The sequence below is a fragment of the Piliocolobus tephrosceles genome, chromosome 8 (genome assembly GCF_002776525.5).
Source record: "Piliocolobus tephrosceles isolate RC106 chromosome 8, ASM277652v3, whole genome shotgun sequence".
NCBI lineage: Eukaryota > Metazoa > Chordata > Mammalia > Primates > Cercopithecidae > Piliocolobus > Piliocolobus tephrosceles.
The window spans coordinates 84,659,857-84,677,680 of NC_045441.1; the positions used below are offsets into that span (position 1 = coordinate 84,659,857).

A 17,824-nucleotide genomic window follows, 5' to 3' on the forward strand; every position below is an offset into this window, starting at 1 on the left:
GCGCCCGCCACCTCGCCCGGCTAGTTTTTTGTATTTTTTAGTAGAGATGGGGTTTCACCGGGTTAGCCAGGAGGTTCTCTATCTCCTGACCTTGTGATCCACCCATCTTGGCCTCCCAAAGTGCTGGGATTACAGGCTTGAGCCACTGCGGCCGGCCTTTTTTTTTTTTTTGAGATGGAGTTTGGCTCTATCACCCAGGCTGGAGTGCAGTGGCACAATCTTGGCTCACTACAACCTCTGCCCCCTGGGTTCAAGTGATTCTCCTGCCTCAGCCTCCTGAGTATCTGGGATTACAGGCATGTGCCACCATGCCCAGCTATTTTTTGTATTTTTTGTAGAAGTGGGGTTTTGTCATGTTGGCCAGGCTGGTCTCAAACTCGTGACCTCAAGTAATCTGCCCACTTGGCCTCCCAAAGTGCTGAGATTACAGGTGTGAACCACCATGCCCAGCCAAACTTACATTTAATTCATTGTGGTTTATATAATTGACCTTGACAGTGAGGTTAATATCTTCTCAAATATTTCTTGACAAAATTTGGAAGCTAATGTTTAATGGTTATATTAGTTTTCTATTGTTGTGTAACAAATTACACAAACATAATGGTTTAAAAACACCCATTTATTAGCTGAAAGTTCTGTAGGTCAGAAGTCTGGTGCAGTACACGTGGGTTTTCTGCTCAGGGGCTCCCAAGGCTGAAATAAAGGTTTCAGCTAAGCTATGTCCTCAACTGGAGACTCTGGGAAAGAATCTACTTCCAAGCTCATTCAAGTTGTTGGTAGAATCCCGTTGCAGTTATAAGAGTGAGGTCCCTGATTTCTGGCTGGCTCTTCACTGAAGATTGCTGTGAAGCCCATTGCATATGGCTTCCTCCATGTATCAAATTTCATGATTCAAATTTCTGACTTCTACCCCTAAGTAAAGAATTCTGTCTGCTTTTAAAGGGCTCATGTGATTAGATTTCACGTACCTAGATAATCTCCCTATTTCAAGGTCAATTGATTAGTAACCTTAATTATATCTGCAAAATCCCTTTGCTGTGCAAACTAATGTAATCACAGGAGTAATACCAGGGAGCCAAGATCATGAGGACCATTTTAGAAATCTGAGAACCACAGTGGTGAAAGAAGCAATACATTCTGTACAGAGATGTATTTTAAGTGTCTGTTAACCTGGCATTGTCCTCCCCAACACAAACTATTTCTATTGATAGGCTTATAGGACTTTGGATACAGCTAAATTCAAAGACGCTATTAACCTCCTGGTAGTCTCCAAGACTATCAACCTACTGGTAGTCTCCAAACATTTGTTGTATTTACTCATTCAATAAATATTTTTTAGTTGCCCTTTATGTGACAGACACTATGCTAAACTGTGGGTGTACAATAGTGAGCAAAAATTCCTGCTCTTATAGAGCTTAAGATTTGGATGGGAGAGAGAGGTATCAAAACCTAAAGAAAGCAACACATACATACTTTATACAGTGTGATAAATGTTCCAAAGGAGAGAAGAACATATAAAAGAAGTTGGGGCAGGACTCCAGGAGACACCATTCCTATAGAAGATAATGCCAACAGGGCCCCTGGAGTTGGACAACACTGTTGCTCTGCAAAGGTGCCAGGGAAGGAAGTAATGATTGAACTCTGGTATGAAGAAAGAATAGGAGTGAACTAGGTAAAGCAATTCGTGGTGGGAGAAATTATCCAGGTAGAGGAAGGGCATGTACAAATGGCCTGTGGCTGGAGGAAATACACTGTGCCTGAAGTTAATGTGGCTGGAGCTCAGAGAGTAAGGAGGATCAGGAGGGTATGGCCAGACAGAGGCCAGAGAGGAAGATAGGATTCGTTTTATTCACAGGCTTACTGATCACAGTAAACATTTTCATCTTTATCCTAAGGATGTTGAGAAGCCCTTGGAACAGTTTGAAACCAAAGGCTCACAAGATCAGATCTGAGTTTTGAAATGCTCATTCTGGCTGCCATGTGGAGAATGGTGGAAAACATTAAGTAGAAAGTGCTGCCCCAAAATGATGTGACAGCACTCCGAATGCAAGATTTCTTTAGTTTCCCTAAAGAGTTAGGACTATTGTCTTTGTGATTGGAAGCTCTAGTTCTTGTTTTAAAACTGTAGTAGGTCCCTGATAATAGGTGGCAGTAATGTGCAATCTCATGTACTGAGCCTAGTTGTACTCTACAGAAGACAAACAATAATCAAATACTCTGCTGCTTTTTCAACAATGTGCTGTGTTTTGCCTCAGATGAGAAGGACATATGTTGTCATTGTTAAATGTTTTTTAACCTTTAACACAGTAAGGTTCTTAGAAAACATCTCCTTTATAATATATGGGTATCCTTGACATACACATCACCAAAGTTTTGGTTTTCTGGGACATCGTTATCTTCTATCAAAAGAAAAATACATTGGAGAACAGATAAAATTTTTTTGGACAACTGAAAATTTTTAAAGGGAATGCCTGAGTACAAGATTGCCTGTTTATGTGTGAGTTCTCTCTTCCCTTAAATGAAATTTAGTGAACAGATCTGTGTCTTGAACCGCTTAAAGGGATCCAAGTCAATAGATCTAGATAATCTCATTTTACTAATTTTGTGATTCCCAGATTGCAGGCTCAGGCAGAACTCTAATTTTATGGACTACATAGAATATATAACCCATATCAACTTATATCCCACTCCCGTGAGCTCATCTCCCCTCCCCTTGCCACACGAACCCATTCCCTACTAGGCCTCATCAATAATTTGTGCAAGTTTGCTTGCTATCTCTTAGATGAAGAGCTAGACCAATTCTAGCTGCCCTTATCACAAAAGAAGAGACCAATTGGTTTCTTATCACAAGGGAAGAGACCAGTTGGTCTGTAGACCAATTCTAGCTGCCCTTATCACAAGGGAAGAGCATATACAAATGTCTCTTAGCTTTGCTCTTCATGAATTATATGACCATGGGAAAACTGTATAATTTCTATATACTTCGGTTTTCTGATCTATAAGGTTGGAATAATAATGATAGTACATATGGTAATTACATAGGAGCTGGGATAAGACAAATGAATAACTAATGAAACTCTTGATATTTACCTGGTGGGGAAATACCATGATCATAAACGAAACTCTTAAAACAGGGTGTGATGTGTAGCAAGTGCTGCACAATTGTTACCTATTATCATTAATTGTCCTTCCTTAAGCTATTCTGGTGAATATCAAGTCTGGTGACTTGGCAAGAGCTCCATAATTTTGACCTTAACATTGTTTCTGCTTAAAAAAGCAAAACAAAACAAACAAAAAACAAGAAATTGTGTCAGCTCCAGATTGCACAAAACATTCATCACTCCTTATCACATATTTCCCCTTCTTCATAGTCTTATAACAAATGCTCTATAGTCTTTCAGGTTTGATGAAAAGGGTTTCTGGGATTATCTTCATCCTTTTCTTATATATATATGTTCACTCTGCACAAGATGTCCAAAGCCTCGCAAGGCAGAAATCCCAACAAACTAACAATAGCCCAGAATACTCATATTTAAGATATCTTATTATTCCAAGTAATAGATGATACCATTTTGGATATAAATAACACGCAGGTACATACTTTTAGAAGGTAGATGCTCATTATTTTATACCACTACTATAAAATATAACTTTATGTTAAAATCTACCTTAAAGTATCTTATACTAGGTAATAGCCATAAAAGTATAAATTGTACCTTCTATTTACTATGAATATAAGTATTAGCAAAGCATGAGGTTGTTATGCTCTCCTCAATGCTTGCTTTCTCAGTCTTCTGAATATCTCACCACCCCCTCAGTAAAAAATATTTGGTGGATTTTTACTTTCTGTAGTTCGTATTCAAAAATCATTTTTTTTCCAATAGAAAATCAGATTAAATGCACCTTTCAAACTTAACAAACCCTAGAGATTCTGATACGGCTTCTTGCCCTTCTTTTCCTTCCTCCTTTGATCACTTCTTATTAATAGGCTATTTTAACAACTGTATCACACAAGTCTACAAATTATATTATCATGACATGTAAGGCCTTTTGCAATCTTGTTGGTACTACCCTCAAACTATATCCAGAATCTAAGCACTTTTCATTATTCCCACTATTACACTCCCCTGGGCTCACCTGCATCATTATAACAGCTTCCCAGCTTCCAGCTGTTTCTGCCCTTGGCTCCCTATAATCTGATTTCAATTTAGTAGCCAGAGTGATGAGATTATGTTACTTCTCTGCTCCAAACTCTTCAGTGGTTTTCTCTCTCCCTCAGAGTGACGAAGTCCTCAAGACAGCCTACACACCCTGCAGGATCTAACTATATGTCACTTCTCTGACACCATCCCCTACCACTCTTTTCCTTTGGTTACTCCACTCCAGCCACACTGGCCCCTTGTTAACTCTCAGTGGACTAAACAGACAGCCCAACCTTATTTATCCATTAATTGAGCCAATATTGATGAAGCCCCTACTCTGTGCAGAGGCTTTTGGGGATTATAGAAGTGGGCAAGATAGAGCTCCTTCCTTTGTGAATTTATAGTGTAACAGGAAAGTTAAGAAACAATGCAATAAGCATAAAAGGCAAGGCCAGGCGTGGTGGTAGCCAAGACCATCCTGGCTAACACGGTGAAATCCCGTCTCTACTAAAAATACAAAAAAATTAGCCAGGCGTTGTGGCGGGCACCTGTAGTCCCAGCTACTCAGGAGGCTGAGGCAGGAGAATGGCATGAACCTGGGAGGCGGAGCTTGCAGTGAGCCGAGATGGCGCCACTGCACTCCAGCCTGGGCAATAGAGGGAAACTCCGTCTCAAAAAAAAAAAAAAAAAAAAAAAAGAACAGAAAGCAAAACCATTAGTAAATATTATACGTACCTAAACAGGCTATTAAACTGGATATTAGCAGGAGAGACAGGAAACAGTGTAACAAGAATTAAAGCCAAAACCAGTAGTAATTATAAATATCTAAACAAGCTAACTATTAATACATCTCAGTTTGTTTTATTTTAGATCGCAACACTCTTGTTACACAAGCATTCATCTTGAAAAATATCTTTATTTAATCTGATGCTTTGTGATGCAAGGTCATGAACTGAAATGCCATAAACTAGAAAATGCTGTAATCTATCACATATAAATATCAGCCAAGCCTGTTTCCTTCCCTTTCTTTATTTCTCTCTCCCTTTCTTTTCTTTTTTTCTTTCTTTTCTGAGATAGAGTCTTGCTCTGTTGCTCAGGCTATAGTTCAGTGGCATGATCACAGCTCATTGTAACCTCACATTTCTGGGCTTAAGTAATCCTCCTGCCTCAGCATCCCTAGTAGCTAAGAATACAGGTGCATGCCACCACATATGGCTAATTTGTTAATTTTTCTTTTCTTTTATGTTGCCCAGGCTTGTCTTGAACTCCTAGCCGCAAGCAATCTTCCTGCTTTGGCCTCTCAAAGCACTGGGATTACAGGCATGAGATTCTTCACTCATCATATTATAACTATTTTGGTTTATAGTAGATAACTAGCTTCATAAAGTAAAAAAGAAATAAAATATTTAGAATTGTTTGTGCAAAAATAGAGGATATTAAATATTATAAAACCAAAGGGTAATTTAACACACACCAAGTTTGTCTAGATTAATAGATAAGAATAAACTTTCCAAAACTGGTAATTTCCTTTTATAGATCCATTTTTGACTAAAGGGACATAGGTTTTATAGCTAAGGGAAGTATTTTTAAAATAATCTCAACTTTTATTTTAGATACCGAAGGTATATGTGCAGGTTTGTTATGTGGTTATATTGTATGATGCTGAAGTTAAGGTTATGAAAGATCCCATCACCCAGGTAGTGAGCATAGTTCCCAATAGGTCAACTCTTGCTCCCCTTCCTCTCTCTCTCTTTAATAGACTCCAATGTGTACTGTTGACATCTTTATGTCTATGAGGACCCAATATTTGGCTCCCATTTATAAATGAAAGCATGTGGTATTTGGTTTTCTGTATCTGTGTTAATTCACTTAGGATAATGGCCTTGTTGCAGCAAAAGACATGATTTTGTTCTTTTTTATGGCTGTGCAGTATTCCATGATGTATATGTGGTACATTTTCTTTATTCAGTCCACCATTGATGGGCATCTTGGTTGATCCTATGTCTTTGTTATTGTGACTAGCACTGCAATGAACATATAAGCACATACGTCTTTTTGGTAAAACAACTTATTCTCCTTTGGGTATATACCCAGTAATGGGATTGCTGGGCCAATTGGTAATTCTCTTTTAAATTTTGAGAAATCGAAAGTCCTTGCCAGAGCAATCAGGCAAGAAAAAGAAATAAAGGACATTCAAATTGGAAAAGAGGAAGCCAAATTATCTCATCAATGATATGGTCTTATACCTAGAAAACCCTAAAGATCCCTCTAAAATATTTCTAGATCTGATAAATAAATTTAGTAAAGTCTCAGGTTACAAAATCAATGTACATAAATCCGTAGCACTACTATGCACCAACAATGACCAAGCTGAGAATCAAATCAAAAACCCAATCCCCCTTACAATGAATAAAAAAAAAAAAGAAAAGAAAAAAAACAACAACCACCAAACCCTAGGAATATTCTTAACCAAGGAGGTGAAAGATCTCTAAAGGAAAAACTATGAAACACTGCTGAAAGAAATCACAGATGGCACAAACAAATGGAAATACATCCCATGATCATGGATTAGAAAAATCAATACTGTGGAAATGATCATACTGCCCAAAGTGATCTAAACATTCAGTGCAATTCCTATGAAAATACCAACATCACTTTTCACAGAATTAGAAAAAACAATCCTAAAATTTACATGAAACCAAAAAGGAGCACAAATAGCCAAAGCAATCCTAAGCAAAAAGAACAAATCTGGAAGCATCACATGACCCAACTTCAAATTATACTATATGATTATGGTAACCAAAATGGTAGGGTACTGGTATAAAAGTAGACATATAGACCAATAGAACAGAAGAGACCCCAGAAATAAAGCCAAATACTTAAAACCCACTGATCCTTGACAAAGCCCACAAAATCGTGATTGGAGAAAGGACACCCTATTCAATAAATGGTGCCAAGAAAATTGGATAGTCACATGTAGAAGAATGAAACTGGATCCCTATCTCTCACCATATATAAAAATTAACGCAGCATGGATTAAATACTTATGTCTAAGACCTGAAACCATAAAAATTCTAGAAGGAAACCTAGGAAAAACTCTTCTGGGCATTGGCCTAGGCAAAGAATTTATGACTAAGACCCAAAAAGCAAATTCAACTAAAACGAAAATAAATAAATGGCACATAATTAAACTAAAAAGCTTCTGTACAGCAAAAGAAACAATATCCAGAATAAATAGACAACCTACAGAATGGAAGAAAAAAATTGTAAATTATGCATTTAACAAAGGACTAATATCCGGAATCTATAAGGAAGTCAAGCAAATCAGTCCTGCCACTCACTTTGTAACTCATTAAATCTTAGTTTCCTCTTCTCTAAAATGAAGATAATCTTAATACTACCTGTGCCAAGATTCAGTGGGAAAACCTGACTTCAGAGCTCAATAAAAATTAGTTGTTTTGTTTTCTCTCCTCAAGTGTATTAGAAGCTCCTTTAAGGTGAATAATTAAATTTATGTCTATATCTAGCATGCTCAGTGCAATTGCTCTACAAATATTTGTTAAATTTAGTTTTTATAAAATTCTTAGAACTGGAATGCAGAAACCATCTGCAGCATGCTCTGAAAATCTAAAATAAAACAATATAATAAAAAACAGTTCCTTTGAGAAACTTCATACCCTGATTATTTTATTTGCAACAGATGCATAAAACTAAAACTCAAATCTGTGTAAATTAAGTAATTCGGACTTGCTGTAAGCATTTAAAAATACATTTTTAAAATACATGCTATATTCTAGCAAATACATGTGATCAACCTAGGTGCTTATTAATAGTGGATTGGATAAATGTGGTACATCTATATTACAGAATTCTACACAGCCATAAAAAAGAATAAAATCATGTCCTTTGCAGCAACGTGGATGCAGCTGGAGGCCATTATCCTAAGCAAATTAATGCAGAAAAAGAAAATCAAATATCACATGTCCTTATTTGTAAGTTGGAGCTAAACCTTGGGTCTTCATGGACATAAAGATGAAAACAGTAGAGACTTGGAACCTCAAAAGGAGGGAGGAAGGGAGGAGAGCAAGGGCTGAAAAACATCTTAATGGGCACTCTGGGCAGAAGCCCAAACCTCAGCATCATGCAATATAGAGCCTAGCCAAGCTCCAAGTTGCTGACAGAAGACTGGTGTGGTTGGATCACGAAGGAGTAAGGGAGAAGTGGCCTGAGTCTATAGAGGTAAGCAGAAGACAGATTAATGAGGACCTTTGGAATTGAACCTGAGAGCAGTGGGAAGCCCTTGCAGGCCTTACCCATGGGTATGATATGGTGCTATGTAGATTTTACAAATTACTTTGGCTGTTATGAAGGGAATGAATTAGAAGAAGACCAGAGTAAATGTGGAGAAACTAGTTAAAGTAACCCAAGTAAGAGAAGATGGATGGTGGATATAGTGCTTTGGACAAAGTTATTTCATTGTTGAGAAGACGCTGGATTCAAATTGGATATAGAGAGTGAGGGGAAAGGGGATGCTAGCAATAACCTCTCCTCTTCCTCCAGGTTTCTGACACCAAGTAAATAGTCATGTTATGTACTTAGATATGCATGCTGAATGAGAAGTCAATGTGGGGACAGGATTAAGAGTTCTGTTTGGGCAGTTATCAAATATGAGATGCATAGAGATATTCAAGTGGCAATTTCTGCAACACAATTTTTATAATTATTTGTCTTAAACTGTAACAAAGATGATGGAGAATAAGGAAAACTTGACTATAGAATAGTAAGAAGGTTTGCCTTTGCCACATGATGAAATGGTAATAAGGATAAACCTGGCCTGCATGAGCTACTTTGATTGTAATGCATAGTATTCAAGTAAAACAAAAAGAACAGGCCAGGTACAGTGGCTCACTCCTATAATCCCAGCATTTTGGGAGCCTGAAGCAGGATGAACACTTGAAAGAGGATTGCCCGGATTTCAAGACCAGCCTGGGCTGCATAGGAAGACTCTATCTCTCCAAAAAAAAAAGAAAAAAAAAAAAAAGGCAGATCCAGTAGTATGTAGTCCCAGCTACTCTGGAGGCCGAGGTGGGAGGATCACTGAAGCTCAACAGGTGGAAGCTGCAGAGAGCAATGACTACACCACTGCAATAGGGCCTGGGTGACCGAGCAAGAACCTGGCTGAGAAAAAAAAAAAAAAAAGAAAAGAAAAAGCTAGTTTCTACATAAGAACACTGCAGTAGGACTTGTTGCCAATTAGAAGGAACACAACTACAAGGTCAGGGCACATTATTCAAACAGTAGAGACAATAAGTCAAATATTTGGCAGAATTACAAAATATCTCACTGGAAAAGACACGCAAGGGAAATCAACAAAAAGATATGAATCAGAATTCATCTGTGTCTCAAGAAAAGGTCATGTGATAAATTAAGTTTTGATAGTGTTTCTACACTACTGTTAGCCTCATTCCCTTATTTTCTAAGTGTTAACAGAGTTTTAGGTATTTTACAGAAATTTGTATTATTAATTACAATCAAATTGCAAAGTGCAACTTGTAATAGCAATTCCTTCATGGTTTTTTTTTTTTTTTTTTTCCCCAAATCTTGCACCTTAAAATACACCTCGGCCCTCAGTTGACCAGCTTCGGTATCTCAGATACTTGAATTACAGACACCAACAAGGCAAGTAGTTAAAATGTACACTAGGACCTACAGCCCTTCTGCTGGATCCTGAAGAATGATCATTAAAACAAGCTGGTCTGGCTGGTCAAGAGCAAAAATAAAATCAAGATGACAGAAAATTGATGCAAAAGTGAAGTAAAATAGCTAGAGAATATGATTGCACCTGTCCCCTTAGCATGGATTCCCATGCTAGCCAATATAAAATCTTCACTGTTAGAATCCTCCTGTCGATATGATGGAATGAACAGCAAGCTCAGTGTCAGAAAACTTGTGTTGTTAACTTGGCTCTCTTTCTGGCTGAATGTGTTGGCTTTGGTCAAATTCTTTGGCATTTCAGAGACTCAGTGTAGTGAAGGAAGTGAATAAGATGACCTCTACATTCTCTTGCAAGCTCAAACATCTGTGAATCCAAAGAGAAAAACTAGAGCATGAAATTACCCTATGCTAGAAATCATTTTGAAGAAATAACCTTAAAATTATTAGTATTCAAGGATTTCCAATATATTAATGGCACCACTCAAAACTTTCCTTCAGCTCTATCCTGTCTTGGCTCAAAGTTACCTCCTTAATGAGGTCTGCCCTGACCATCCTACTTAAAATCGTAAACTTTGCCCACCTGGTACTCCCACACTCCTTTCCCTGCTCTGCTTTTCTCCATAACACTTTACTCTTTTTAACATACAAAATTACTCATTTAGTATGTTATTATCTACCTGCCTACTCTTACCACCAAATATAAGTTCTATGTAGGCAGGGATTTTTGTGTGTTTTGCTCATGGATATATACCAAGCACTTAGAGTAATACATGACATATACAGGGTTCTTGATTAATATTGTTGAGTGAATGAATGAATTTCCAATACAAATTTAAAATAAAGTATTTCCTAACTTAAAATTGTAAAGTCAGATCTAACTAACTATTCATTGGTCTACTAGCAGTGTTTCTTATATATGGAAGCATATTTTAAATAGATATGTCCTGTGAAATAATACTAAGCGTTTTAAAGAAATAAGCGAGTGAACATTACCTCATTGAACTAATTTGACCTTGCTACCGGGAGAGAGTTCATTTGAGATTAAGCAAGTTCAAAGTCTATGAATCATAAAACAATAATAATAAAAAAAAAAAAAACTAAAAGGGAAATGGTGTTTTTATAAGCTCTGCAATTCAAAAGCCATTTTAGGTAATATTGTTATTTTTATGTCAGGAATTCCTTAGTGCTGATATCGTAGGGCAAAGGGTTTGGTTATACATTAAGAGAATTATAAAACAGATACATAGTAGGATGGCTCCAACCAAATATGTGTTGAATGTCAAAGGAATTTCCCTGAGGAATAATCTTCAGAATAATTCACTAAGCACAGGAGAAAATTTGGCTCATTACTTTATAGCCAGATTTCATTTTTAATTGAAACTTCTTTTAAGTAAATCACTTGCTAGTCTATTAACAATAACAACATAAGCACAAGTAAGCATTTAGAATATAGACATCCAGGTACTAAGCTAATTGCTTTACATTCACTGTCTCATTTTATAAATGAGAAGTTTTAGTTGCAGCAAAAGAAATAATTTTTCCAAAATCGAATGACCAGAACTTAATCTCAATCTGTTGGACGCTAAAGTCAATGTTCCTCACTGCAATGTCGGGTTATCTCGTTTCTAAAATTTAAATTTATCAGTAAAAGGCAAAATTTGCTATTATTGAGGACATTAAAATCATATTTCTGTAGACTCTGGGGACAAATCCAACAAAATAGTTCAAACTATTTCTTGGCAGGCATCATCAAAATTGGTACATAGCTTCCTTGGGTATTGACTTTGAAAAGGAAATTGGTCACTTTAGATATATAAGTTCAGTTTGTTTGTAAAAACAAAATGAAAACAAAACAGTTGTCTTATATGCTAACATTATTGCAATAATTTTCACTTCTAAAAACATACACACACAGAACTTGAGGGACTTTACATGGCTCACCTTCATATTGTCAGCATCTAGCAAAGTACTTGCCACATAGTGATCAATAAAAGTTCTAGCCAGCCTGGGCAACATAGTGAGATCCTATCTCAACAATAACAAAAAAAAAAAAAAATTAGCCAGGCAAGGTGGTGCACACCTCTGGTCCCAGCTACTTGAGAGGGTGATGTGGCGAGATCCTTTGAACACAGGAGGTTGAGGCTGCAGTGAACTGTGATTGTGCCACTGAGCTCCAACCTTGGTGACAGAGCAAAACCCTGTCTCATACACGCACACAAATTAAGTAAAGAAAAAAAAAATCAAAGAAAAAAATAATTCCCCCAGCATAAGTCCATCTTTATTTGTTCGGATAAGCTATAAAATGTCAAATAATGCTATTAATGGACATTGCTCTAAGTATTCCAAAAGAGAAATTGAGCACATAGCATGTGCTGCATTTTGTATGCAGAATAAAAATAGAGCCAAGATTTCTACTGTCACAGAACTTAAATTCTTCAGGAGAATAACAATGAAGTCCTTAATTGGACTTCTCTGTATTATCTTCCTCAAGTGGAGGTATATGGTGCTTAGTTATGACAAGTACCTCTGGGGCTTTGATCTTCTCAATAACTCTTTGAGGCTGATATGAAAAAAGGAATTAGAAAAAAAAAATGTATCCAACTTATATAGACAGTTGATGACCAAAGCTAGAATCCAGTTATTTCAGGCTCTCATGTATTTTCTCATCACTTAAGGAGAATCTCTATCTCTACCTCTTTCTCTCTTCTTCCTCTCTCACTTTTCTTAGAAACGTGGATAAGATTTTCAGAAATATGAGAAACTTATTAATAAATGAAAAATATTGGGAATTCTCAATGTTTCTTGTTTTAGCCAGTTAATTTTGACCTTCATTCAATGTGACTAATAAGCAACAAACTCCGCTGAGAGATAGATACCAATAACCAGGATTCTGAAAATTCATTCTCATCCCCATCTCCAAACTTTTATAAAAATTATTATAAAATAATACACTTTTAGTATAGGAAATTTCGCAAATACAGAAAAATTTAAAGTAAAAAACTCAGACCTAACTTTCATCACTAAAAGATAATCACTCTTGACACTTTGATATCTTTATTTCTAGTATTACACCAATTAATTTGCTTGATACAGTGAATATTATGCTGTTATCATTTTCCCCTGCCTTTTTTCCTTGCATATTAGCATAGGTATTTTCTGAGGTTATCACAAACTCTGTAAGCACATTTTATATTACTACTTTTTTAAAGAGGATGTGTAATAATGAATTCATCCATATATATGTGATTAAGTATTCAGGTCACTGCTTGTTTTTTACTGTTATAAAATAAAGCAGCAATGAATACCTTTGGCTGATATTTTTTCCTGTACTTGGAATTATTTCTTTAAGATAGATTTCCTAAAATTGAATTAATGAGTCAAACAGACTGAAGTTTTCCTTATATATGTTTCTTTGTTCATTTGAATAATTTTCAACTCCCACTTGTTTTATTCAACCCTTGTGAGCATGTGATAGTCTCATTTTTCAAAATATCTATGGTGTTTTAATTTGCATTTATTTGTAGTTAGCATGAATATTCCAGTATATCTTCTTCTGTGTACCAGTATACCACATACTTTTTTGTATGCATTGCCTATTTGCATCTTTTGCTCAGTTCTATTTAGATCTTTGATTTTTTTCTTATCCATTTATATGAACTTTTTATAAAGAATATTAACCTATTGTGATATTTGCAATAAATAGCTATATGATTTGTTGTTGGCTTTAAATGTGAATTTACTCAATTTTCTTCATAATTTTGTTTTTATAGATTTCTTTAAAAGTAATACTGATAATTATTTCCATATTGTTATTTACCTTCAATGTCCATTACTAGCCCTTTCCAGTCATCACTTTTACTCTCAAGTTCTTAATTTTTATTCATATCTTGGCTCCATTGACCACATTTATTAGGATATTTGGGAAATACTACTATTTAGTCTATACCAAACACATATCAAATCTTACCTTATTTTTTTCTTACAAAAACCCTAGGAAGATGCTGTTTTTGTCTTTATTTGAATGACACAGAAATCAAGTTTTTTGAGAGTGGAGTATTTGTTCAAAGTCACACAGCTAGTAAGTTATGAAGTTGGAATTCTCAGAGTTGCCACTTCATTTTCTTCTTTCCCTTGATCTTACTCAGTTGTCTTCTCTACTCTTAATTTTGTCATTCATTTAAAAACATTTCTTGCGCTATTATGGTAGGGGGCAGTGACTTACTCAGAGAGATGATTCTCTAATGGAGTTTTAAAGATATTAGAAGTTGATTGAGGAGGCAGGGCATGGTGGCTAATGCCTGTAATCTCAGCATTTTGGGAGGCTGAGGTGGGTGGATCACTTAAGGCCAGAAGTTCAAGAACAGTCTAGCCAATGTGGTGAAACCCCCCCATTTCTACTAAAATTACAAAAATTAACCTGGTGTGCTGGTGCACTCCTGTAATCCCAGCAACTCAGGAGGCTGAGGCATGAGAATCGCTGGAACCCAGGAGGCGGAGGTTGTAGTGAGCCTGGATTGTGCCACTACACTGCAGCCTGGGCGATAGAGTAAGACTCTGTCTCAATAAAAAGAAGTTGATAAGGGAGATAGTTCATGGCAATGGATCTTTCAAGGCATACTAATGATAACTCAGGCATTTAGCCTACTAATATAATTTCCATAAATCTGTCTCTGATGTCATACTCTCAGCACTTAATATTTTCTACAAACATTTACTGAAACTTTATTTTGTATAAGTCTCTGTCCAGCTAGAATATTTTAAAACATTTATCATCATATGAAACATTAATAAATACAAAATGAGAGGTACAGATACTGAAAAGTAGGATTGCAGAGTGGTAGAAAATATTTCTGGCTGGATTAGATGGGGAAGGGTTCGAAGAGGAGTATAATTCAGTATATATGGAGTATAATTCAATCATATATGGATAAATAGATGTGACTACATACTATTTGCCATTGATTTATCACGTGGCTAAGTCACTAAGTGACTTAATTAAAATTAAATTAATTTATCATCTGATCACCATTTCACACAAGTCATGTCTGTTGCTGTATTGGCTAAATGATGGCAAGAAAAACAACCTCTGAAAATGATCATATTGACCTTCCGAATCTGGATTTTTTTTCTTTCAACGCAGGTGTCCATAGAGGCAATCTGATGTAATCCAACATGAGTTCAAGTACAGTCATTTGATATCCCCCATCATTACGTCAATCACATGTCCCATGTCCTCCATACATAAAAATCATTACACATGAAAGGGTGGAGAGTGTGTGGATCCCATATTATTGTGAACACAGCTGAGTCATATACCTTGCTCTTTGGACTGGGTGGAAACTTGTATTCTTTCTCTGCCTCAGGTCGATTAAGTTCATTGAGGTGAGTTGCATTCCTTCTTTAAGCATGTTGAGCCTTCAATCTAGACTCAGATCGGCTAAATAGAAGAGTTAGGAAAAATAGAGAAAATAAATTGTTAGAGAGATCAGAGAAAAATACATAAGATTTATAATAAAAGTGTTATGAGAAGAACATCCAGAAGAATTAAAAACCATAGGAGAAGGAAAAATAGGTGAAGAGCTTTTTAATTTCTATAAATGTTTTGTTAATACTCATAATAAAGGACTCAGAGAGCTGGGATATGAGAATAATTGGTCAATCATATATGGATAAATAGATGTGACTACATACATGAGTGCCCAAGAATGCTAAGGAAGGGCAAAAAGAGATTGAGAAGAGGGCATTACTACTAATATATAACAATGTTGAATGTTTAGGGTGTTTCAGGCACTGTACAAATCTTTTAAATATACAAATCACTTAATCTTGCCATAACATTAGAAGATACTATCAACTCTTTACCAAAGTGGTAACTGTGGGACAGCAGAGTTAAGTAACCTGTTCAAACCTACACATAATAATCAGCAGAGATGGTCCTTATCTAAGTTTTTCTGCCTTTGAAGTCCAAATAGTTTAATGAAGCCAGGTACTAAAGAAGAAAACTTTTGTAAATTAATTCAACGATTTACACGTGGAAAGGTACAGAGTGAAAAGAGCCTATGATCTGAGAAACCCAGTGAGTTTGGCTGAAATGGAGTGAATATGTACATGTTGAGGGTGAGGAAGACGATTAGAGAGAAGTGATGTGTTGTGGTTCTTAAAAGCTAAGAGGAAACTGTTAGATGTGATATAGTCTGTGGCAGGGAGCCATTGCAGGTTTTCCAAGATGAACTCATAAGAAGAAAACACTTCACGGGGCTGAAAAAGGCAGTGAAGTGGAGTGTCCTATGATAATGTACTATAGTGTAGGGTAGTGGTTAAGAGTACAGTTATGAGAGAGGGACTACTGGTTAGCAGCTTACCTGCTGTGTGACTGGGCAACTAATGCAAACCTCAGTGTCTTTTATTGTAATATGGGAGTAACAACAATAGTAACTACTTCTCAGGATTCTTGTAAAGATTAAATGACAATCTCTTTGAAATGCTTGGCAGTTCCTGAGAAATGACCAGTAGTTAATAAATGTTAGTTGTTATTATCATTATATATTATTACTCCCACAGATACATATAGAACAGACTGCAGCAGAGAGGCAAATCTTTAGTATTCTGAGAGTGTAGACATGAAATGAAATGGCTACATGAGGGCGGAGGACAAGAAGGTGCAGATGGTAACAGTCACTTCAAATGGAAATATCACTGCTTGAATGACGGTATGTGAGTGTCAACTTGCAAGGGGACTAAGTAGGTTTCACCAGAAATTAAGAAAGCTTAAGGAGAACAGCCAAGTCCAGCTTGACAGGAGTGGTGGTAGCACAAATGCAAGACTGGTGTCCTTCAAGAAGCCAAGGACTGTTGAAAGTAGCAAGAGCGTTTGTTTTAGGTCCATCATGTTTTAGATTCACATTTTCATGTCAGTGTAGCAAAGAAATTGAATACAATATAATAGAATGGTAGAATCTTATTTTTAAAATATCTGTGCTATTCTGATCTTTAACTTACTTATATCCTTGATAGAGATCTTTACCTGATGCTCAAGATTGTAGAAACAGTATAATCAGCCTAACAACATAGCACTGTATTTATATCCTGCACTGTTGAAGGAGGGTTTAAGGCCATTCAAAAGGATACATAAAATACAACAAGATTACATAGATGAAAGGTAAGATAAAGGACCAAAGCAAAACAAAAGTGAAATCAGAGATCATAGGCACAAATAAGATTAAAAATGCATGTGATGAAGATGAAAGCTTATACATTTACCCCAGATGGACCACAGGGTTGTTGTTAAGCCTTTAAAACAGTGAACAGTGTTAGAAGCCTAATTAACAATTTGTTAAAAAAAAAAAAAAAAGAAGAAGAAGAAGAAGAAGAAGAAAAGGAAAGAAAACTTCATTGTAAGGCCAAGAACAAAATATATCAAGGTAAGGAAAATTTGTAGTCAAGAATAGAAAAAAATTATGGCTTTGAAGTATGAGTTATTTAAAGAAAGAGGAAATATCCTCAGACTATGCAGTGAAAAACAAAGTGATTTTCTTCTTCTAAACTTATGCAATAAACTGATAGGTAATATGTGAAAGTCATAGAATGTAGACTAGAAGATACAACAAACCTATTTCCTTTATGTTCATAAGAAGAAAAGCTCTGATGTGAGTTAGCACTGCTTTACAATTTTGATTTGTGCAGATTGCACGTACTTTTCCTCAGTTTGAAACAAATAGTGGACAGGAAAAAATACTAAATGTTGGTAGTAAATATGGAAGGAAATTATAACTAATGTAATATGCTAAAACATGCTATGTTTATTTTACTAATTTGAATTAAAATGTAAGAATTTGAAATGCCCTGGAAAAACACGGGCATTGATCTGACGTCTGAAGTTTTAAAATATTACACGCTTTGAAACAGCATTTCTACCTTGAAATACCTGTCTCTCTATACTTTTTAAAACTTCCTTTTTCTTTCATTCC

At 36.0% G+C, this 17,824-nt stretch overlaps 1 protein-coding gene across 1 annotated transcript in view; it reads left to right on the forward strand.

Annotated features, from left to right (window-relative positions):
- ABCB1 (ATP binding cassette subfamily B member 1) overlaps positions 1-17,824 on the forward strand; it is a 224,043-nt gene that overhangs the window by 96,854 nt on the left and 109,365 nt on the right. The window lies entirely within an intron of this gene.